The following is a 25,537-nucleotide window of genomic DNA, read 5'->3' on the forward strand; positions in this document are numbered from 1 at the left end:
GTTATGCACATTGAAAAATCAAGAAAATGGCATTGTTGTTGAGTTTGTTTATTAGTACCCCTTAGACTTAATTTTAAAGAAGGTAGAGGGCTTGTTGTTGCTTTCTTCTAGAGTTTTCTTAGGAAATATACTTTTAAGAAAAGATACCCTGAGTAACCTACTGAATGGGAGAAAATATTTACAAATCATATATCTGATAAAGAGTTAATATTTAAAAAATATAAAGAACTCATACAACTCAATAGCAAAAAAACAAAGAATTTGATTTAAAAAATGGGCAGAGGGTCTGAGTGGACATTTTTCCAAAGAAAATACACAGATGGTCAACAGGTACGTGAAAAGGTGGTCAACATCACTAATCACCAGGGAAATGCAAATCAAAACCTCAATGAGATATCACCGCACACTTGTTAGAATGGCTATCATAAAAAAGGCAAGAAATAACAAGTATTGGCAAGGATGTGGAAAAAAGGGAACCTTGAGCATTGTTGGTGGGAGTATAAATCAGTGCAGCCACAATGGGAAATGATATGGAGGTTCCTCAGAAAACTGAAAATGAGCTGTCATATGATCCAGCAATTACTCTTCTGGATATTTATTCAAAGGAAATGAAAACTCTAACTCAAAGAGGTATATGCACTCTATTTTTTTTATTTTTTATTTTATTAATGTTATGATAGATTACAACCTTGTGAGATTTCAGTTGTACATTATTGTTAGTCATGTTGTGGGTACACCTCTTCCCCCTTTGTGCCCTCCCCCACCCCCCCACCCCTTTTCCCTGGTAACCACCGATCAGATCTCCTTGTCAATATGTTAACTTCCACCTATGAGTGGAGTCATATAGAGTTTGTCTTTCTCTGACTGGCTTATTTTGCTTAACATAATACCCTCGAGGTCCATCCACGTTGCTGCGAATGGGCCAATTTTGTCTTTTTTATGGCTGAGTAGTATTCCATTGTGTATATATACCATATCTTCTTTATCCAATCATCGGTTTCTGGGCATGTAGGTTGGTTCCACGTCTTGGCTATTGTAAATAATGCTGCTGTGAACATAGGGGTATGCACTCTATTTTTATTGAAGCATTATTTATAATAACCAAGAAATCCATGGAAGCAACCTAAGTGTCCATTGCTGGATGAATGGATAAAAAAGATATGGTATATATATATGTGTGTGTGTGTGTGTGTGTCTGTGTGTGTGTGTGTGTGTGTGTGTGTGATGGAATATTATTCAGCCATAGAAAAGGATGAAATCTTGCCATTTGCAACAACCTGAATGGACCTTGAGGGCATTATTCTAAGTAAAATAAGTCAGATAGAGAATGACGAATACCATATGATCTCACTTATATGTGGAATCTAAAAACAAAAAAAGCAAACTCATAGATACAGAGAATAGATTGGTGGTTGCTAGAGGTGGGAAGTAGGGAGGGTATGAAATGGGTGAAGGGGGTCAAAAGGTACAAAGCTCCAGCTATAAAGTAAATAAGCCATGGGGATGTGACGTACAGCAGGGTGGCTATAGTTAATAATACCATATTGTATATTTGAAAGTTGCTAAGAGAGTAAATCTTAAAATGAGAAAAAAATTGGTAACTATATATAGTGATGAATGTTAACTAGACTTATTGTGGTGATCATTTCTCAATATATACAAATACTGAATCACTATGTTGTACACCTGAAACTAGTATAATGTTATACGTCAATTTTATCTCACTTTACAAAAATGAAAGAAAAAGAAAAAAGAACATACGCTTTATTTTACACTGCCAGGCATATCTATGATGGTTTTGGTAACAAGGGTCCTTATCTTAGCAAGTGTCTGAGACATAAGTCTGGTAATGAAAAAGACGTCACTTGGTATGTTTTCTGGAATGAAAATTATTTCAGAGATATCCAAATGGGAAATTGTGACCACAGAGAAGACATGGTGCTGTCAGAGGAGTGAACCAGTGCATACCTTGCAATTGGCACATTTCCTGGCAGTTAGTAAGCTGACCGCCTTTATTCATCCAATTCATTTATTAAACACTGTGTCCCAGGCACTATTTCAAGCACTGGGTATACAGCAATGAACAAAATGGACAAATATCCCTGTCTTCGTGGAACTTAGCATTGAGTATAACTATGAAATATTTTATATGATGATGAAGGTTGTAGAAAACAGCTGAGAAGAGGAGAGGAGAATGTGGAGGGTTGACCTTTTAACCACAGGATTCAGGGAAGGTCTCACTGAGTGAAGGCTCGAAAGGGGTGAGGTAGGGAGCTATGTCTCTTTCTTAGATAAAAGGAGTATTCCTGGAAGAGGTAATAGCAAGTGCAAAGGCCCTGAAGTGAAAGTGAGTCTGGCTTGTTCCAGAAACAGTGAGCAGACCTTTGTGGCTAGAGCAGAGTCAGAGAGGGCTAAAGCAGAGGGCAGAGAGGAAAGAAAGGTGGATGTTGCAGGGGTCCTGCCAGGGGAGCTCCTGGAGATCAGGGGAAGGATTTTGCCATTCATTTTGAATGACATAAGGAGCCAGTTCAAGGTTTTGAGCAGGGGAGTGACATGACCCGGCATGTTTTAAAAGCTCAATCTATCAGCTGTGTTGAGAACAGAGGGGGTGAAGGACAGAGGTAGAAGTAGGAAAACCAGTTAGGCATCTGTTGCAATGAGCCAAATAGTATCCATAGTGGTGTGGACCTGGGTAACAGGAGTGGAGGTGGTAGACGGTGGTTAGATTCTGGATATATTTTAAAGCTAGAGCCAACAGGACTTTCTGAAGAATTCAAAACCATGGCGGCGGGGAGGGAGAAGTGAAAGAAAGAGAGGAGCCAAGGAAGATTCCAAGATTCGTTGGCCTAAGGCGGTGGACAGACGGGGTTGCCATTTACCGAGGTAGGAAAGACTGTGAGAGGAACAGAGATTGGCAGGGTGGGGAGGAGCTCAGGTTATAAAAGTTACGTTTGCGATGCCTGTCAGGTATGCCCCTGGATATTTAAGTCCAAAAGTCAGAGAAGAGGTCAGGAAATATAAATCTAGGAGAGCTCAACAAACAGATATTTAAAGCCATCAGCCTGGATGAGATTACCTAGAGAGTGAGTAACACAGAGAGGAGGGCCAAGGACTGAGTCCCGGGGAACTGCCTGTTGAGAGAGGTGATGGAACCAGACAAGGAGACTGAGAAGTGGACAATTAGGTAGGAGGAAAACCAAAAGAGGAGCACTGTCTTAGATGTCAAGTGAGAAAAGTGTTTCTAGGAGGAGGCAGTGATTGACTGTGTCAGATGTTGAAAACTGACCAATTAAATGAGATTGAGGAACGAGTTAGCAATGTGGAGGTTCTTGGTAGTCTTGACCCAGCAGCTTCTATGGAGTGGTGGAGGGGGGCTCTTTGAGATGAGATCAAGGAGTGAATTAGAGGCAGTAAGTATAGACAACACTTGGAAAAGTTTTATGGCAGAGGGAAGAGAAATAAGGCAGTAACTGGAGGGGTAAGAAGTATTAAGAGAGAGTTTTGAAAGGTGAGAGGACTAGCATGTTTGTTTTTGAATAATAGTGAGTAGAATGGGGAAAAAATGGGCAATGAAGTAGAGAGAGAGGGAGGCTTGGGCAAGAGGGGCTGGGAGCTGCACACAAGTGGAGGGATTGGCATCACACAGCATCATAGACAGTCATCCCTGGTAACAGGACTGATAGCAGAAAATATAGGAGGAATCAAGGTTTAAGGAGAAAAATGGAGAAGGGATGAAACAGTCCTTTAAGAGAGAGAGAGTAGGAGAATCTACATAGTAAGAAAACATGAGGGATTGATTCCAATGTGGGCAAAGGATTGTTGGCGTCGTCTTGAAGGAATAAGATGAAAATAAAGGGTGATGAATAACTGTCTTATAAATGAACGGCAACTCTGTTTTCAACTAAGTTGTGAGGCAAAAGGGTATTGAACACTTCCCTGAGATTTAAATGTGTCATGAGACATTTTGGGGAATTGTAGATTTGTGCATTTAGTAGAGCCATGCATACTTATCCGGGAAGGCCAGATTAACCTTGACATGGACTTCCGCACAGTATGTGGCAAGACTAAATGAATAGTCTTGGCCAGTAGGTTTTGCTCTTAAAACATGAGCCAGAGAAGGGAGTGGGACTAGATGGATAAAATACAGCCCCTAGGGAGAACTGGAGCAAGAGACCTGTGCATTATGCCTTCCAGACCTGAAACGGGAAGTTGGATTTTAATAGCTTTGACTTACAAAATTAATACCCTCCAAAGAAAATTCACCTGCTGCCAAATCTAATGCCAGACTTTGGATGCTCACAGTTTCTTCAAGTCCCTTGTTTGTTTTCATTTCTTTCTTTTTTCTTGTTTTTTTCTTCTCTTTCTTGCCAGAGTTTTCTGACCTTTTAGGCATGAATACTAAGGGGCTTGCAATCTATCTTCTTGATGAATTGTTTAATCAAAAGGCCATAAAGGAAGAGAGAGAGAAAAAGAGAGAGATTTTAAACATTTTGGTTTCAAACGTATTTCTCCTGGCTATGGATTTCCCTAAATTTTTGGTGTACATATAAATACACTGTTTATGTCTTGCAATTTGGCCCACTTATTTTGAAATCCAACCCTTCAAAACATTCCTTTTTAGTTAGGTAAGGCTGAAAAACAACAGTTCTGTCAGAAGAAATTCTATTGACCCAGGTGCCAAGACTTGTTATTTTTGTTCCATATACCTTCATTTTTAGAATTAGATACCCCAAATCTGCTAAAATTGATCTATCACACAATCAGATGTTAGCATTTAGCAAAGGCTGTTGCCACTAATGGTTTTTACACTTGCGTTGTTTTCGCGGTCTACTTTAAAACCTTGTGAATTAAATTTTCCATTCAGTATCACCAACAAAGAGGCAAGAAATATGGACACAGTTTTCTCATAAAGAGGATATAAAAACATTCATTACAGTACACATTTTTTGCTGTTGGCTGGTGTTAAGAAGAAAAGGGTTTAAAGATCACTCTTACGATTTGGCTGACAAAACTGTGAAGGGATTTAGATGCAGGGGTATTGAGACATATTCCATTGGATTCTTATTAGAGGTATTTTAAAATGATATTTTCTTGACTTTATCCTCTATTGTGTTGAGTTTTGGCTGAGCTCACGAATGGACAAATTGAGATGTATTATTATTACTATTCCTTTTGATGGAGAATGGTTTTTCCTCCTCTTGAATAGAATACGTGCTGATTGTAAAACATTCTATTAATGCAGAAATATATCAACTACAGAGCAGAAGTTCTCCGCACTGTCCCAGCTCCTTGAGACAACCAAGCTTAGCAGTGTAATCTGCATCCTTCCAGGCTTATTTCTATGTGTGTGTGTTTATCTTTAGTTTTTAAACAAAATGAACTCTAAAATAATTATTTTAGCCTCTGTGTTTTTTATTTTGTTAATAAATTATAAACATTTCCATATATGTTTACCATGTATATTTCCATTCCCATGTATAATTACCTCATTCATTTTACTGTATGAATGGGTTCATATTTATGTATTTCACCATTGGCTAGTGTTTACATTTATAATGCTGCAATTCACACCTCTATACAATGGGAGACCATCAGCTAATAGGTGTACTGGAATAAATAAATAAATACACGAAAGTGTCTGAAAGAGTGCATGACATGTAAGTGCTTCAAAAAGCTATTATTCACTTCATGTCCTTGATTATTAGTGAATATATGACAAACTCCTTGAAACGACGTTATGCAGTTGATAAATATTACCAATTGCCCTCCAAAAAGGTTCTACTAAGTTATACTCCCTTCATCAGTGAATAAAGAATATTTGTTTCCCCATTTAAATGAAACTTTTCAATAGGAGCATAACATATGCATAGAAAAGTACATGCGCGTTGTAAGTATTGAATTTACAGAGTGAACCCACGTGTGTAACCAACACCTAGATTAAAACAGGACATTTCCATCACCCTAGGAGCCTCCCTTGAGTCCCCACCTAGTCATCATTTGTTCTTCCCACCCCAAAGTTGAGCACTATCCTGCTTCCATCACCATGGATTAATTTTGTACTCTATGGCTGGCTTCTTTCACTCAACATTGTGTTTGTATTGGATGATTATACCCATCCATGTCGTTGCAGATATTGACAGTTCATTCATCTGTGTGGTGTTAAAGTCCAGGAATATATTGTAAATTATCCACTGTACCGTTGATGGACATTTTATGTGTTTGACTCTTTTATGTGTTTGTTACAAATAACACTATTATGATCTTATATGCCTTTTCGTGTATGTATGTGTGTATGTTTGTATACATGTGTGTGCATATATGTGTGTGTGCATACATACACACACACCAAAAGGCATGTAGAAAGGTGTAATAGTAATAATAGTAGACATATATTTCTGTTAAATACTTATCTTAGGGTGGAATTGCTAGTTCATGGGGTAGGTGTGCATTCAGCTTTAAAAGCTTTCCAAATTGTGTCAGTTTATCACAATGACAACAACAAAACAGTACCAGTTATACACGCTTGCCAACTCTTAATGTTATTTATTTTTAAAATTTTGGTCATTCTGATGGGTGTGTAGTGTATATCATTGCGGTTTTAATTGTACTTTCCTCAAAACTAATGAAGTTTAGTACCTTTTCATACGATTATCAGTCATTTGGATGTTCTCTTTTGTGAAGGACCTTTGCAATGTTTGCCCATTTAAGAAACTGGCTTGTCTTTTTCTTATTTTTTGTAGTAGGAATTCTTTCTTTTTTTGGTATATGTCCCTTAATATATTTAATATCTCAATAGATACAATTAGTAATATTTTTCTCTTGGTCTTTTTTTTAAATAAACAAGTCCTTAATTTTAATGAAGTCTGCTTTTTCAACCTTTTTCTTTCTAACTAATGCCTTTTATGTCTTGCTGGGGAAATCTTTGCCTACTCAAGGCCACGAAGGCATTCTTCTACGTTTTTACTAGAAGCTTTATTGTGTCATCTTTCTTTGTCAGATCTATAATCCATTGTAAATTGCTTTTAAGTGAAATAGGAAAGTGGTCAAGGGGCTGGCCTGGTCGTGCAGCAGTTAAGTTTGCACGTTCCCAATCAGCAGCCCGGGGTTTGCCAGTTCCGGATCCTGGGTGTGGACCTACACACTGCTTGTCAAGCCATGCTGAGGCAGGCATCCCACATATGAAGTAGAGGAAGATGGGCACAGATGCCAGCTCAGGGCCAGTCTTCCTCAGCAAAAAGAGGAAGATTGGCAGCAGATGTTAGCTCAGGGCTAATCTTCCTCAAAAAAAAAAGTGGTCAATACTTATATTTCTCCCATATAGATAGTCAACTGGCTGCACCATTTATCAAAATGTACTGCAATGACAACTTTGTTGTAGATTATATGACCATATATGTCTGTTTTTCTGGACTATCCCATTTTATTGGTCAATTTATTGATCTTTATATCAAAACCACATGCTTGATAACAAGTCCTCATATCTAATGGTGTAGGTCCTCTGCTTTTTGCTTCTTCAAGATTGTCTTTGCTATCCTTGGCCCTTTACATTTGCATGTGCAATTTAAAGTAAGCTTAGCAATTTCCACAGCAAATCCTTCTTGGATTTTGATTGAGATTGTGTTGAATCTATGTGCTAACTTTGGGAGAATTTACAATTTTACAAGATTGAGTTCTTTAATACATAAGTATGTTATAATCCTCCATTTATTTAGGTCTCAGTAGTAGAGATAGTAGAGTCTTGTATATATTTCATTATATTTATTCTTAGATATCCGATGTTATTTATATTTTATACATTTAACGTATTTTTTAAATTCCAGCTTTACTGATGTATAATTGACAAATGAAATTATAAGATATTTAAAGTGTACATCATGGTGATTTGATATATTTATACATTGTGAAAGGATTTCCCCCATTAATGAACACATCCATCAACTCACGTATTTATCTTTTTTGTGTGTGTGTGAGCATATGTAACTTCTACTCTCTTAGCATATATATATATATATAATTGTTTACTGCTGGCATATAACAACAAATTGTTCTTTACTATGGTCAGTAAACATGATAACATGATATGGTATCATTTCTTTGAAACTTTTTGAGACTTGCTTTATGGCTAAGAATATGGTAAATTTTGGAGAATGTTCCATTTGCAGTTGAAAAGAATATACATATTGCTGTTGTTAGATATTCTATTAACATTCCAAATTGCTCATCCTGTGGTTGCAATCTATATCTCTGTTGATTATTTTGTCAAATTTTTTATCAGTTATTGAAAGAGGTATTTAAAATCTGCGTCTGTTATTGTGGCCTCGTCTAGTCCCCTCTTCTTTCTATTGAGTCTTAGAGTTGCGTGTTTTGAGCCTATGCTACCAGGTGCATATATACATTTGGATGGCTTTATCTTGCTCTGGGTTATCATTATAAATTATAGCTTCTACTTGGAATAATTCTTCTTCCATTAACATCTTTGTCTTTGTCTAATATTAATACATCTACATCAGCTTTCATTGCTTACCTTTTTCATGGTATATCTTTTCCATCCTTTTATGTCCCCCTTTTTGTGTCCTTTATTTAAGGCTTGTCTTTTAAACAGTGTAAGCTGGACTTTAAAATCCATTCTGGCACTCTTTATTGTGTATTAGAATATTTAGTTTATTTACATTTAATAAAGTTACCAATATATTTGGGGTGAGTATTAATATTTTGTCTGAAATGTGTATAATTAAAATGTTTCCCCTCACTCTGCCAACTGTCTTTAACGCTGCGTATGACATCCTTGACCATACGGAAGCTTGACGGTGAGAGAGTCAAGCTGACCCGTCTTCCTTTGTTGCTTTTTAGTATATATCTTATGTAAAAAGGCTTCCCTACTCTAAGGTTAAAAATATATTTTCCTTCATTTTCTCCTATTAATTTTATACTATTTTATCTTACGTAACATTCTTTTACATCTAGTATTTCTTTTTTGTGCATGTATTAAGGCTACTATATAACTTATTTTCTTTTCCTCTGTTTGTATTACCATGTCTGTGACTTATCTGATCTCATTTTTCACTCATTTTTCTATTGGGCTAATGAAAGCTATATTCCGCCACAATAAAGTTGTAGGAATAGCTCGTTCCATCCGTTCCACATTGAACTGAAATATCCTCTTGATCAGATACCAAGTTATACTTTAGTCAGCGCTCTATTTGTGTATACTCTGTTCTGATCTACTTGACTACTTCTCTGCTAATATCACACTATTATTCATTGTGGGTTTAAAAAATAACATTATCCTAAAAAAAAATCTCCACTTTTCTTATGTATTTTGTTTTCACATGAAGTTTAGAATCAACTTGTCCAGTGTCATCCACAATCTTATTGGGAATATATTGCCTTTATAGATTAATTTGGAGACAGTTTACATCTTTGTAATAGTGAGACCTTTTATCCAAGAACATGGTATCTCCATTTATTCAGGTCTTTTTGTGTGTGATTCATGAATGTTTTTTCATAAAAGTTTCACCCTATTCCTGCTAAGCTTATTTCTAGTCATTTAATTTATTTTTACCAGTGTGAATGGAAATTTTCTGGTTATTCTAGTAACCAGTTATTTTTGGTATAAAAAGAAAACGTTACGCATTTAAAATATTTATCTTAAACATGAATAGCTAGGGCCGGCCCGGTGACGCAGTGGTTAAGTTTGCGTGTTCTGCTTCGGTGGCTCGGGGTTCACCGGTTTGGATCTCGGGTGTAAACCTATGCTTGTCAAGCCATGCTGTGGTAGGTGTCCCACATATAATAAGTAGAGAAGTTGGGCACGGATGTTAGCTCAGGGCCAGTCTGCCTCAGGAAAAAAGAGGAGGATTGGCAGCAGATGTTAGCTCATGGCTAATCTTCCTCAAAAGAAAAAAAAAAATGAATAGCTTACTGAAATGAATTTTTCATTTGATTCTCATGAATTTTCTTGATGTATGATCATAATGTCTGCAAAAATGACTTGTCTTTTTCTTTCCAATGTGTATACTTCTTTTATTGCTGTCTTTTGCATTAGCCAGAATCTTCAGAATAATGTCGAATGACTGTGTTGATAATATACATCTGTGTCTTTTTTGTGCCTTTAATGAGAACGCCTTTAGTGTTTTATCCTTAACAGGTTGTTTTTTTGCTCATGGCTGATAAAGAATTCTTATACCACATACATGTACAAATTATGTATGTTGTAACATATATCAGCTACATCAAAGTCCAGAGTAAAGAATTGAGCACAATGCATTGCAAAGACCTCAGCTCTTAGAATAGCCAGGTTGGAATTTTGACTTCATTACTTATTAACAATATGACATTGCAAATGATACTTTGCTCTATGAATCTGTTTCTACATCTAAAATAGGAAGATGACAATACACATAGGGCTAGCGTTGTTACGAGCAATAAAGAGATGATATGTGTTAACAGGCTCGCAAAATGTCTGATGTATATAGGACTCAACAAATCTAGACGCTCACCCGGATCCCAGAGGATCTGGGCAACAGAGAAAGCCGGGTCAAAGTAGCAGGACACTGTTCATTGTGTTCCTTCTGTCCACTTACTCTTAGTCGAGAGCACGTGACCTATTAACATAAGGTATAATTCATATTTGCACACTTAATTTCACCAAAATGATACATATGGAATCTTTAAGGCTGGATCCACACTATAACTAAATCAATTATGCAAATGAGTGAGCCTATTGAGATTATCTTTTTAATTTACAAGTAAAAAGAAAAAATCTTCCTCCCAGAGTTTTATAAGTTGATTAATTCTGTATATCCGTAAATGGGAAAAAAAAAACCCTCATTTCACTAAACGTTTTCATTTTAAGGTCCAAATGGCTTGATTCAATTTGAGAAGTCATTCAGGAGGGTTCAAGTCGTTCAGGTAAGGGTCACTTCATTATGAAGAAGGTTTATTAGCGTTGTTGGGGTCAAGTTACTGCTAAATTAATAAATAGAATTAAGATAAAAACCAACGAACCTATTATGAAGTACTTTACACGTGTTCATATGCTGATAACTTAGAAAAGCAGAAGCCAGTCCTGCTTGGACAAAAGTTTATTTCTTCTACTTAGCTCCAGCCAGAGCTAATAATCAGAACAGTTGAATGACTCTACATAGTTTTTCAAACTTGGGGAGGTCCCATCATGTCATTTGTAATTTGGATGGCAAATATCTATATACATACTCTATAAGTTGTCATTTAGTTATAACACTGCATAATATTGTGATTGCGTGGCTTTTAGAGAGATGCTCATTGCATATCGGTCTCAGTTTCCAAATATAAAACATGAAACGGATAAAACATGTTTTATTCACCCAGTTGGGTTTTGAGTCCCTCTGTAGCATGGATCACGTTTTCTGTGACTTGAACCCCTATAAAATTCAGCAGAGAATTCAGAACACAATATAGATATTTTCTAGATAGATATTTTAACAGCAGTTAATGAAAACAATATTTGAGTGGTTTAGGGACTTTGAATGACAAAGTTTATAATGTATAATTTTGAAGTCTGTTTTTCCAGAGTGATTCTAAGCATCTTGATCATGGGGATGTAAATTACTCATATTTTTAAAAGCAACAAATGCTAGTTGAGTGAGTGAGTGAGTCAGCAAGTGAAAAACAATTTGATAGTTATTGAAACAAAGTTCATTGAGTGAATTGCCATAAACTTAAAAATAAGCAATTCCCTTTATAAGAAGAGATATTAGCTAATAAACTCTCTTAGGGGAATGGAATTCACTTACATCTTCTTGGAAAATTGTTATGTAGATGAGTAAGATCTATAATGGTTGATAGTCTAACTTTAAAAATTCAGCGAGCAGTGGGGATGCTCCCAGGGAAGTTGAGTGTCTCTATGTCTGAAAAGCTTGATGGCCTTCTCTTTGAGTGGTGGGGACATTCTCTTTTGTTCTCCAAATGCACAATCACACATACTGATCTGGAACCCCTGAGATTAGTGGCTGTGTCAGTGCTGAAAGCCTGAGGCCAGCAACAGATGTTAATACATTGAAAGCCAAGTTTGTTTTAAGAGTGTAGTGGACCCTTGAAGTGTGGACGCTGAGAATACTCTAAGGCAAATGAGCCACAACCCCAAAGGAAAAAGAAATGGCTTTATTTTTTATATATCCTATCAAAGGCCAATTTTGCTGCTTTCAAGCAAATCAAAATGATTGTGGATAACACTGCTGCAAAGACGTTGTGTGTGTGTGTGTGTGTGTGTGTGTGTACCTGAGCAAGACCTTTCTCTTTGCAACAGGAAAGATAATGCTGTATTCACTGAATATGAGACTTCAGATTTCCTCAACTTGCAGTCCAACTGGGAAGTTTCTCTTTTTCCATGCGTCCCCAGACACAGGAGAGGCCTGAAGGGGAGTGACGCAGGCAGGGGCCTGCGGCCTGGTTTCTCCCCCCTCGCTGCCTGCCTTCTGGGGCCTGGCCTGGTGTGTGGCTGCTGTTTATACCTGCTGAAGTGCTTTCTGTGTTTGAGTTGGCGCTGCCAGCTTACATGCTAGAGCCCTAAGCTGTTCGTGAGGTCTGTCCCAGAGCTTTGAAACCTGTGAGCTGGCGGCTGGGGCGAGGGAATGTCTCTCTCAGTTTTGGGTGAACTCCATGTTTTTTCCAAGAGGTTAGATCACTGCCCGCAGTCCAGGCTTGCTAGACAGAATGTAACAGTTACTGTTCGAAACATCCTGAACTTTTAAAGGCAAAAGGCGGAGTGGGCAGGGAGAGCGAAAGCCCAAGGTCAACTTCACAGCTTGAAAATGGACATTTTTATATCTGGTAAACAAAGATTTTACTGAGCTGGAAAGCTTTATCACCAAGGAAGGAAAAAATATCACCTCTTGTTATGGTAAGAGGATATGTTGTTCCAAAATTCCCAATTCCATCCTAAATTATGTTGGAGACTAGACCAGATTAATCAGTGGTTGTGGCCGGGGTATTAAGAGTGATGTCATTTTTGTAGAAATTTACCTGGTCATCACCCTGGTTCTTTCATTGGTCCTTAGAGATTTTTAGAAAATTGTTTTTACAAGCAGCGAAATTAGGAAAACTCTGACATCAGCTTGTTCCCTACCCACAGTTCTTTGCTCTTCTTCCCACTGCTTTTTTTTTTTGGTCATATTAGGAATATCGCTGACTGTTTTTGCCTAAAATTTCTCTCTCATGTCTTTCTTTGGGAAGTCTTGGTTCGTGGGAGAAACTTTATTTTGGTTATATAAGCTTGAGTGTGGCTAGAATTATATATTTTGCTTCTGTTGGTATGTGTGTATGGATGAGCACGATATAGATTTATAAAAGCCATCTTACCCAAGAAACTAGTAAATTATTAAAAGTCTCACACTGAAGTATAACAACATCCAAATAGAAAAGTAGACACGCTGAAGAATTAAGTTCTTCATATACGGCTGGATGTGACTGAATTCCAAGATTCATGGCAACTTTGTTTACAAGAAAACACCACAGGGCCCTTGTTCCATCCTTTCCCCCTCCACCCTCAATCGAGTACAAAGTCTATGTTCTTATAAATATGTTAAGAATTCCACCTGTAATGTCTATCTATGAAGAACATAAAAATGCCTCTCGATGGGGTAAATGCCAGTCTTATTTCACTAAACCAAGGGAAAGAATCCCTACTCTTGAGTTTCCATCTAGAGACATGCTACTGAGAAATGAATAGCGTCCCCTAGACGCTTTAAGGTAGTGTATTTATATTTCCAACAAACGCAGTGGCCTTTTGTGTTGCAGTGACAGCTCCTTTCTACCTCCTTTTTCATACTTGTTCCCTAACCTAACTCATGCTGTCTGCCCAATAAGGCTGAAGGATGTATAAACTGAACATTTAATTTGACCTTTTCTGGAAGCAATGCCATTAGAGACTTACGTTAATTTTAATGCGATATAGATGTTCCAACATATGGTATAGCTTTGTTTGTCATTCAGGAGATTTATTGAAGTAATGTGCATTCCCTGGTCCTTTCATGAAAAAATGTTTATACCTGTGGGCATGTCCAGATGGCAGTGAATGACTCACATTCATGAGAACAGCATTCAGCAATTCACGGTTGCCAAGGTAAGCAGCGAAGGCATGCCCTCTGCCACTCCATTGCCTTGTAAAGAGAAAGTCTCTAAGGTAACAGACTAGCACCCTTGAGCCCAGAGATCACCACGTTTTAGACTTGGTAGCGAGGTAGAAGAGGGGAGAAGAGCAGAGAGACAGCATGAAATAATACCAAGAAAAGTACTTCTTGTTATTGTACTGGCCACTTGAAAAGGGGAGAGTTGAGTGCAGAGGAGGGACTTCAGAATTTTCCACTTTGGGTCTCAATAGAGATTTAATTCAGGTCTGCCCTGTGTATTGTGAGCGTAATGCCCCTTTCATAGGTTAATTTCAGGGGCATAGGCAATGAATGGTCCAAGGCATGACTGAAGGGACGGGCTCTGGGCTGTCACAGGCTGTGATTGTCGGGTGGTGAATAGGCAGGAACTCTGATTCTCTTGGAATTTGTGGCATTTTTAGGACTGATTTTTTTCTGGACTATATCCCCTTATGCTGTCATTGGAGTGGTAAAATGTCACATGAACAAGTACTCTCAAGGAGGTGCTGTGGGCCCAGACTAACAGTCTTGATGGGAAGGAGGTTTTGCTGGACCACCTCCAGGTGCACAGAAATCTCAGGTGACAGCTTCTAGCTCTTGCAGCTGGCTCTAGTGTAGATTCTGAGCCCAGTAGATAATACCATGATATTGTGTCCTTTGTAGAATTTGGCACATTGTTACTGCTTAATACGAACATGATATATTAGGGGCTGGGGGGAGGGGAGGCTTTTTCCATGGGTGTGGAAAACAGCTTTAGAATTCGAGAGGCTCTCAAATTAAAATAGGAGGGTGATTTCTGATAACTGAGTTTGCATTTGCTTAATTTAGGTTTTGTTGGAGAAAAAGAAGGGTTCCTAAACATCACAATGGAGTCTGGATTCTAGAAGCATAGTAGCTAGCTTTTGCTAGCTATTGTTTTGGTCTTGTTACTATTGTTCAGGTATTATTGAAATGGCATGGGAGAGAGAACAGGGACTGGCATATATGTTACTTTCTAAACCCAAACATACCCTGATGAACATTTCTGGTTGGATTGGCATAGTGTCAAACCCCTTCTTGACACCAAATGGTAAGTGAAGTAGGACAAGCTAATACAGAGTCCATCTGAGTTAGAATAACTTGCATTTGTTCAAGTTTTTTCCCTTTGGTTTGCTATCAAACCAAGCAGCATATTGGCTATTTAACAGAGAAGGACACAAGTGAATAGACTGGCTCTTTGATGTGACATAGCAGAAGGTCAATGGGAGGGTTAGTGCAGCCGTGACAGGGACCCACTAGGTCACAAGGGCAAAGAAACTGCCCTTTTGTCATTAGCCCCTTTGAACAGGATTAACACAGACTCCTCCCTTTTGCACGGACAGGCTGGGAAAGGGACCCATTAGCCTTCACAGAATTTACTGCCATATCAGGGATTCCTTGCTGTACGCCAGCTAACATACTACAGTGGTCTCCTTTGCACTGTACCATCCAGCTACAGTAGGCCTGGGCCTGGCCCACAGCAGGATTATATTAACCGCAGAGGCCCTGGAAACCATCAGTCATTTCTGATATTGAAATGCTATCCATTCCCTGAAAAATCATTTTAGGTAGAGGGAAGGTGAGCTGAAGTGAAGCCTTCACGAGGCCTCAAGCTGGGATCCTTCCACGAGCCTGACCTCTAACGCCTGCGTACAGATGGGATCATAGGGCTTAAAGGAACCCCTGAGACTCACTTGTTTACTAGCCCGCCTGTGAGCAGGTGAATATTTAAGCCATCCAGAAAAGAGAGTTAGTTGTTCCTTTCTTAATATTTTCAGAGGGAAATGCTACACACAATCCTCCAAAAGTTAATTCCATGCTTTGGTCCCCAAAGATGTCTTGTGTCAAATTAAAATCCTAGCTTTTAAAAGCAAATTAATTCCTTACTATTTAATAGCTGTGCATGAAGAGAATAATCTATCATTCTACTTAATACAAATTGAATGTATTCCTAAAATTTCCTGTCAAAAGAATTTACAGAAGTCTCAGCTTGTGTACAGATTGTGTTCATAAGAACGTGTGGAAATTTGAAAACTATTTAGAAATAATGTTTTACATAATAATAATAATAATGATAGTAAAAATGTGTGTTGTATGCTTACCATGTGCCGGATACAGTTCTAAGTGCTTAATGGATATTAATTCATTTTTTTCCCTTTTTTGGTGAGGAAGATGAGCCCTGAGCTAAATCTGTTGCCAATCTTCCTCTTTTTGCCTGAGGAAGATGGTCCTTGGCTAACATCTGCACCAATCTTCCTCTATTTTGTACATGGGTCACTGCCAAGGCATGGCTTGATGAGCAGTGTGTAGGTCCATACCTAGGATCTGAACCCGTGAACCACGGGCCACTGAAGCAGAGTGCACAAACTTAACCACTACACCACCAGACCAGCCCCACGACTGGGTTTTTGATTATGTCCTCAACCTCACCCAGAAGGGCCTTTCAAATATATTGTGTGCCTGAAATTGAGTATTCTACTAATAGAATTGTAAAACCTATCACAATGTTTAAGACATTGTGTGTGTGAGTGTGTGTGCATGTGTCTATGAAAATGTTCCCAGATTTCCTCAGTCCCATTTGAGTTGTTATTTTTTCTGCTTTTTCTCCCCAAATCACCTCAGTACATAGTTGTATATTTTTAGTTGTGGGTCCTTCTGGTTGTGGCATGTGGGACGCGGCCTCAGCATGGCCTGATGAGTGGTGCCATGTCCGCGCCCAGGATCCAAACCGGGGAAACCCTGGGCCTCCAAAGCAGAGTGCACGAACTTAACCACTCGGCCACGGGGCCGGCCCTCTGAGTTGTTTTTGTTTTTGTTTTTTCTGTTGCTTAGAACAGTTTTTTCTTTTGCCTGAAACACAAAGGGCGTCAAAAAGCTTCTCCTCTATCTTCCTTGCCTCTGAGTTGGTTGTTTTTTTGGTTTTGTTATTTAGATCCTAAAAGGGAGACAAAGTTGCATAAGCTGATAAGGTTTGGGGAAAAGTAGACTCCGGGTGCCGGACTTTTCATTTCAGGAGCAGAAGCAGGCGGAGAGAGGCAGGGCTGGCGGGGGGCACAGCCTGGTAGACCTGACGGTGGTGCTGGAGAACGGGCAGCGTGGTGAGCAGAGAAGAGTCAAGAAATTATCGGAGCTCACGTTTCTTTCTCTTTCCCTTTCTTCATTTCATGCTGTCGTTAGACTTGTCACATATGTTCCACCTTGGAGAAAGCGATGAGGGAAAGATAAAAGCTAGAGATATTAGGGCATCCACCTGGGATTAGGGAGAATTTGTACAAAGACGAGATTGGGATGAGGAGAATAGCTTTGGAGACAATTATAGTGAGCGAAAGAGGCTGACTATGTGGCTGGATGGATGGTTTTCCTCTCTCTGTAATCGCCTGCTGCAGCTCCCAGGGAGGTGACGTTTGGAAATGAGAGGCTAAACCCAACTTGCCAAGAGACTCCTTTGATAGAGCTCACAAAACATAGTGATCTTTACTACTTTATAAATATTATTTTACATAGAGTGTCTCCAGAGGAGGCAGAGAATTTATGATTAATCCAGAGGACATCAACGAGCACTAAAGAATAGGGTCCAGGTAGGAAGGCTAAAGCAAGAGGAAGGCAAATGGGTGTCTTCAGGGTCCTACATTCTGTTCTATTCTACCAGTAAGTCTTGTGGCATGTTCTACTCCAGAGAAAAGGCAAGTTCTGAATTTCCCAATGTTGTGATGGCGGTCACTTGAGAAATCTCTCCTGCTTGAAAAACTGAGTGGCCTCTCCCTTCTCAGCATCGAGGGTTTCTAGATTGCCTCTTCTGACTTGAGCCTTTAACATCAACCTATTAAGTGGTTTCTGAGAATATCAATGGGCTAGGTTAGCTTTGAACTCCAAAAGGGATAAGGCCAGAGTGTGCTGAGAAGTAAAATTAGTAAGCTCTCTTCATTGGGACCCTGAGGGACATTTTCTGCAACTCTATAAATCAACATTAGACTTACGACCGGAAAAAAAAATACTGCGGTGAAAACATGTGAGACATTCTACGTGGATGACCTCAACATGCTTCATGGGCCAGGGAGAACATCGCCTGAGAGAATAATGATTTACAAGAAGAAAGGAATAATTTGAACTCTTTGTCTGCACCTATAGGATAAAAAAATAAACCCTCAATTTTATGAACTCTCCTAGGATCTCAGATATGAGGCTTCATCTGTTTCAGGATTGGGTTCAAATTTAGTGGCTTGATCATGTTTACATTGATCATAAGATCTATCGTTGACTTAAATATATCTTTGTGCGTGACAGTAAACACATTGATTTTAAGATATTCTGATTTCAAGACATTAAAATGTAACTTAGAATCTAGGAAGCATGGTTTTATGTAAAAGGTATTATTAATATTTCACCATTTCAGCTCACTACTTTTTTTTTTAAAGGTTGGCACCTGAACTAACATCTGTTTCCAATCTTCCTTTTTTTTTCCCTTCTTCTTCTTCTCCCCCAGCCCCCAGTACATAGTTGTACATTTTAGTTGTGGGTCCTTCTGGTTGTGCCATGTGGGACGCTGCCTCACCGTGGCCTGATGAGCAGTGCTAGGTCCGTGCCCAGGATCCGAACCAGCGAAACCCTGGGCTGCCAAAGTGGAGTGTGTGAACTTAACCACTTGGCCATGGGGCTGGCCCCTCAGCTCACTACTTTTCACTGTTGAAACTCTGACTAGATCTGTCAAAAATAAGTTTAAATGTACTTAGTTTTCATATTTTGGTGGAAGCTTCTTACATGATATGATGAATAAAATTTGGGTGCCATGATAAAAGAACCATGGAAAAGCCTCAATCTTTGTCTTATAGAAAATATTTTCACTCACTGAATTCCAATTAAAATGAATTGTTTGTAGTTTCTGTAGTTTGATCTTAGCAATGAGGAAATATTTTTACAGGATGCAGTGTGATGGAGGAGAAAGTGCCTGGCGCTTGGAAGCAAACTGTTTGGGTTTTAGTGTGTGCTCTGCTATGCATGTGATATTGGGCAAGGCAGGGTGCAGTGCCTTGGGACTTTTCAGAGCTACAGGAGCCTCAGATTTACCATGAACCACACTACATTTATTTTACTGGTTCCCATATGGTGAGTAAAATCTGACCAGAGAGGACCTTTTTAAATTGCTTATATTTATTATCAAATTACTCAACATAAAAAGAATTATCCCGTAGCAACTCGTTCACTTTATCAAGACTAAGGCTTCCCTTCGGATAGAGGTTCGAAGCCATGATATCCAGGTAGATACCTGCAGTGGTCCATTAATCACCTTGCAAGCGCAGATGCTTTTGGTCTCTCTTTTGTAGCTGCCTAGGCCACCACTGGGACTGCATCCTGGAAAACGGCTCCCGTCAAAGTGAGGCCCAGAACCTTGGGCCAGAGCCTTGATCTTCCAGATGTAGGTGGGTGGGGAGACCTCATGGTCCTCTGCAGTGAGAGCAGTGTCTCCATGGACTATGAGAGCTCCAAGTTGTTTTCATACCCTGTAAAGGGAACTCCCTTTTTGCGATTGGCTATCTTAGATGCGTTGCAGGTGGCAGCCTTGCTATGACTGACTACATGCAAATTCCCCTGCTATGTTGATCCTAGACGTAATTAGTGCAAGTTCTGGTTTGGCTTCCCTCACTCATACAGCAGGAGACTTAACAGATATAAGAATTAGTTAACCCTAATATGTTGGCGCTAAGGTGTGATTGGACTTAGGCAACCCTTTTATGTTAGTATTGTGTTTAGAGCTGGGACTTAAGTCATGATTCATGCCTTCAACAGATTGTATCAATAAAACAAAGAGGCTGCACTTGGGTCTCTCTATCATCTAAATCAATAAATGGACATCTCCAAATTCTCTCTCTGCTCCAAGTATCATGGAAAATATTCCTAATATCTACAATCCAGAAATCTGACTAGATAACAATATGTTCCTTACCTGAATGAAGGGTACCAGAAGATGCCCCTTAGCTCCACCTATAATTGCCTGGAGGTTTACTTTTTGGAGATTCCTTTTTCTTAAGGTTTACGGGAAAGAGGAGTGCAGGGGCATGATGATGAGGCGTGCAAGTCAAGCTGTCTGCCCCACAGTTCCGTCTGCGACTGTGCTAATCATGAGGCTCAGCATAACATGCAGTCTTTCAGAAAAGACTCTTCTTTTGAACGTGAGTTGATTTAGAGCCAATCTGAGAGGATTTCCCTCAAATTTATATAAAGATTAAAAACTACATAAATAAATAAGGAATGCTTGACTTCAAAGCTGATTTTTGTCCTATTTACTGAAGTGGGTCATTCCCAATCAGAAATGGCTAGGAGATCTGGGTGCAGAGTAATATGCATAGAATCTGCAGTCTTATGTAAATGCTGTCTGAATACTATTGATTAACAATAATAAAAATTGTTAGCATGTTTCTGCAAGTTCCTTCAATTAGTTCATATTCATATTATATTCATTGCTCCAATTAAAAATGAACATTAAAAAAGTGGAAAAAGTGTTCTAGACTCCATTTCATATATAGAACAAATATCTCTTTAGTTTTAGAGAATCCATCCTTAAGGAAGCCATGTCGTATTAAGTAGAATTTGAGAAAATAAATTTCAATGTTTCTCCCTCTATGTCTGCTTTACTCAGGACCAGGTGCTGGAGTAAGTACGCTGACATTAAGTAATGGGTATTTGTCTGAAATGTATTGTGTTTGAAATTTCATATGCTAATGATGGGTTTTCTTACTAGACTTTCAGCCATCTCGTTCTGATGTGGCCTGCCAAACAGAGGCGTGTATTTCTCCCTCGCCAGCAATCCTGCCTGCTTCGCTCTCTCCGGACGTACTCAGACATTCTTTTCTGTTCTCATTTTCATTCTAAAGGCATTGGCCTTTAATCTTTTTAACTTCAATGCTTTTATATTCCACTTAAAATTAAGGTACAAGAGCTACCACATTTTGGCCAAGAGATTCTTACTCACATAGGTTTAAGGCCTCCTTTAGAAGTCTGTGTAAGCTGAAAGATATGAAAGTGGGATGTTTTTATATAATACAATTCTAATTATGGTCTTCTGTAAAAGTGAAGAGACTTCCGTTATTATTATATTTTTGAAAGAGACTTGTGTCCATTGTGTCAACGTTACTAACCTATTACTAGTACTAAAATAGCATTTATTGTCATCATTTCAAGTTACCACTTTAAATAGATATAAGTAAATACTTTCATAATAAAAAATAGATTAATTTATGTTAATTAGCAGCAAAATTGTTTGAGGAACTCCTGAAAAAACTGAGGGATTTCTTTGGTTTCCAGGAAAATTCAAGCCTACAATGTCCCTTTCATACCCCTTGAGAGATTATCCATTTGGAAACTATTTCCTCCATTGTTAAGGTCATATCTATTATGAGGTCAGTATTTTTACACGTAGAAAAAACACATTGTATTTAATGCTGAACATATTTCAAAAGTCCATAGTTTTGCTGGTATTTCATCTCCCAAGGAAGAACTCCAGATAAACATGTATGACCCCTTTCACCCAAAGTGAGTTATGGAAGACCTCAGTAAGATCTGACTGCACAAAGGGAGTGAAGACTTCCACGTGGAGAACAAGGATTCAGGCAACTAAGTTCCTGCGGCCCTACTTCTGTTCAGTGAAGTGGGTTCTACCATCGAAGGGTCCATGTAATCTTTGGTTAAACATGAAACATCTGCCTAGTCTCTTGGCAATTAAAATAATTTATTGTTGAAAAGCTCTTACAAAACCCTATTAAGGACTCTGTTAGGTTCATTAATAACACACTCGCAGAGGCTGTGTCTACACGATGATGAACAATGGAATGAAAACAGAAGCATTGCTTCCAAATAGCAAAAATACATGCTTTATCCCCCTGGTTTTCATCATCACATTTGCTATCATTTAATTTTTTTTTTATTGTGGCAAAATACACATAACTGTAAAATTTACCTTTTCTACCATTTTAGGTGTGTATATAGTTCAGTTGCACTACATACATTTACATTATTGTGCAACCATCACCTCCATCCATCTCCAGAACTTTTTAACATTATGTACTGAACCTCTCTACCCACTGAACAATGACTCACCATTCTGTCCTCCCCCTAGCCCTTGGTAACCACCGTTCTACTTTTTGTCTCTGTGTATTTGACTATTCCAGGTAGCTCACATAGGTCGAATCATACAATAATTGTCCTTTTGTGTCTGGTTTATTTCACTGAGCATAACGTCTTCGTGGTTCATCCATGTGGTCACATATATCAAATGCCATAATAAAGTTCTCTGAATTCTGAAAGGTAAAGGATCTTTATACCAAGGAAGATCTTGTGGAAGAGGTGAACATTTGATTGATAACAGAAATAGTTTGTGTTCCTGTTTTTTTAAAAAGCAAGGACTCTAAAATTATGCTTCAAGAATGATGTCACACTCCGCCCCTTCACTCTGGTCCAAAGAGCCAGGAAATTCACAGACTCCAACCTAACACTATGCAGAATAGCGTGCTGTGTTCTCTCGGCTTCCTTGGCTTTCACTTTATTTAATAGTCGTTGCCAGGATAGACCACTGTCTTAGCCGCTTGCCCTCTCTATTTAAAAATGCCTTTAAAAAAGTATTTTTTCTGATTTAATTTAAATCATTAGATATATTAGTATCAACCATGAGCTCGAGGCTATGCTATATTAAGGCTATGGTTCTTGCTCCTAAAGAAATTAAAAATTTTGAGGAGAAAGAACATGCATAATCCTGAAACTTAATAATAAAATATGAGAAAAGAGAATTAAGTGGCAGTGTTGTGATACTAACGGTAAATTGCCTGAAATCCAGGACCTCAAGTCTGGTTTGGATCCCACTAATTATCTAGTCGTGAAACCTTGGACAGGCCACCACTGTGACCTCATTATCCTCACTGTACAATGAGAAGGTTATATCGGATGAGCACGAAGCGCTCTCTTGGCCTTTGAGCCAGAAGAAATCATGGAGGACAGTGACTCGAGATTTCAGGAAGGAAGCGGGATGTAAACTGGGACTTGAGGCAAATTCATACCACAAGGAGAAGCAGGTAATGAAATCTAAAATTTTAAAAATTAAAAACAAATTAAAACCTTGCCTTTCAACATACAGGAAATAGCACAATAATCTAATGGGATTGCCTGGTGAGATCTGGGTCTGATTATGAGTTCTCAGTGTAGCCCTTTAATTGGTTCATGTAGAATGTCCTGGAGGAAAATAGTCTTTTTCCATGTTTCTTGATAATAACCAAAGAGGTGCAAGTTTATTGGTGAAAATAACCACACTTTAAATGGGTCAAGTTCAGGACATTTATTGTGTTATCAGAATCTTCCTTCCCTTTTTCCTAGCGTTCCATTTAGTTTTATTCTTTGGTGTCAGAATAAAAAGAACCAACTGACATTAACTGGGCTGTTCTCATGTGGATTCTGGATCTTTTCAATGAAGTGGAATTGTATTACTTTTAGACTCTTAACCATAAGAGAAAAAGAGTAGAACTGTTTGAATAAATAGAAATGAAAATCTTGTAATTAGCATGTTATTTATTTATTAGAAAATATATATTTAAAAAACACTTTAGGGCAATTCAAGGTAATTTGTCTTCCCAAACATATTCAACAACCATTCATTTGGCACTTAATGTGTACAAGGTTCAGTACTGAGCACCATATGAAGATAGGAAAGAGACGAAGATCAATGGCTGTGTTCTCTGTACTAGCAAGAGAAGCAAGGCCACATGAAGGCTCTGACTGAAGGGTCATGATGTGAACGAATCTGTACTTTTGCCGAGGCACCAGTTGGATGGGAGGCTGGTGCGTGTGGGGGGCACTTTGCTGCTCCGTCCGAGCTGGTCACTCCAGCTTTGCTGAAGAGCTTTATAGGCAGCACATCTCATTGAAAACTTTGGGTGAAAAATGCTCCTTTAATAGATGTTCAGGGAAGGCAATCTGTGACTCTCAAAGAAAATGATGTTTCAGAGAGAGTCAGAAGCCTGTGAAAATATTTGGGGATTAGTGAGCTTTCATTTATGTCAGTTATACTTATCTGTATTTACTCTATTAGAAATCATACTTGAAAAAATTTTAAATTTGTTAATTTATTTAAAAATAATAAATTCATTATATGTAAACATAAAGAACATTTTATTAAAATAGCTGTTTTCCAAAGCAAAAAGTTTTCGTGAGAAAAGTGGCGTTGTTTAACATTCTAAAAATAGCTTCAGTGCTCGGTTTAAGAGAAGACGGCAGTATTCTTATGTCTGCTTCTGCAGTCAATTTTTCTGTGATATTGCACACCATAGAGGCAAATAAAGTCTTAATAGTGCTATGACAATAGTTTCGACCTCACAGAACCCCTGAAAGGGTCTCAGGGACCCCAAAGGTGCCTGGACCTCACTTAGCAAGACAGCTGTCTCTACACTCAAGTGCCCACTGACCAAGTAGCTGTCATACGAGTAGGTTGTGATAATGACCTGGAACAGGCACAGGCAGTAATTAACAGACGAAAAGAATGATTAAATGAACATAATCTAAAGTAAAACAAAACAAAAGACTCCCAAGGCTGATATAGATTGGATCATAAAGGCAACATTTTCAACTTCTATGTGCCTTATCTGTCTAATTATGACAGCGCTAATGGTAAGAGGACCAGTATGGATTGCTGCAAGGCTCACGTGAGGTGATAGATGCTCGGGAGCTCATCTCACAACCACAGTTACTTTGGTTAAATTCAGCGGCTAGAGGTGGAGGGAAGGATGCACCTGGGAGCAAAAGCTCGGAGGCAAGATGGGGCAGGATGTATTCTGCAAATTGTGGATAAACTGCACTAAGGTTGGTGGATTGATTGGGGAAAAAAGCAAAAGGTCAGGGCATGCAGGTTTTTTCAGGACAGGTGAGGTGGTTTGGGTTTTATTCTCCATAGAATAGGGAAATCATTGAAAATTGGGAGTAGGGGTGGGGGAGGAAGTGGCAGGATTAGACGTGTGCTTGCAGTAAGATTGAACTCCAGTTCCAGCTATGTCATAATCCCTAGCTGCCTGGTTCTGTCTTCTCAGGTAGGAGGGGAGAGCAACTTTAAGCCACTGTCTGTCTTCTCAATCAGCTGTGAAGTTAAAATTAGCTCTGTTATTTCTGTTTGGCTTCTGGGCAAACGGAAGGCCACGGAGCTAACTCACTTATTGACACACACCCTCCCTTGTTGGTACAGTCACATCCGGGGCCCCAGAGACCCACTCCTGGTTTAGCTGGTTGATGGATTTAAAACTCTCATCCCCTCATCCAGGGGCTGGAGGGTGGGTTTTAAGGGAAGTGGGGTTTGACAAGGCCAAGGACAAAAAGAGCTCATGGAAAAAATAAACAAATAATTTGCATTCAGGATGTATTTAAAA

General features: G+C 38.8%; 1 protein-coding gene across 7 annotated transcripts in view; it reads left to right on the forward strand.

Moving 5' to 3' along the window:
- The window catches only part of ENPP1 (ectonucleotide pyrophosphatase/phosphodiesterase 1), a 267,067-nt gene that overhangs the window by 163,632 nt on the left and 77,898 nt on the right, over positions 1-25,537 (forward strand). The window contains exon 28 of one of the 7 annotated variants that reach the window (XR_011497692.1): positions 10,856-10,906. The exons of the other annotated variants lie outside the window; for them this stretch is intronic. The gene's annotated coding sequence lies outside the window, so the exon portion shown is untranslated. Of the gene's footprint in view, positions 1-10,855; positions 10,907-25,537 lie in introns of those variants that run through there. 7 annotated transcript variants of the gene reach the window in all.

Source organism: Equus asinus, chromosome 24, assembly GCF_041296235.1.
Source record: "Equus asinus isolate D_3611 breed Donkey chromosome 24, EquAss-T2T_v2, whole genome shotgun sequence".
NCBI lineage: Eukaryota > Metazoa > Chordata > Mammalia > Perissodactyla > Equidae > Equus > Equus asinus.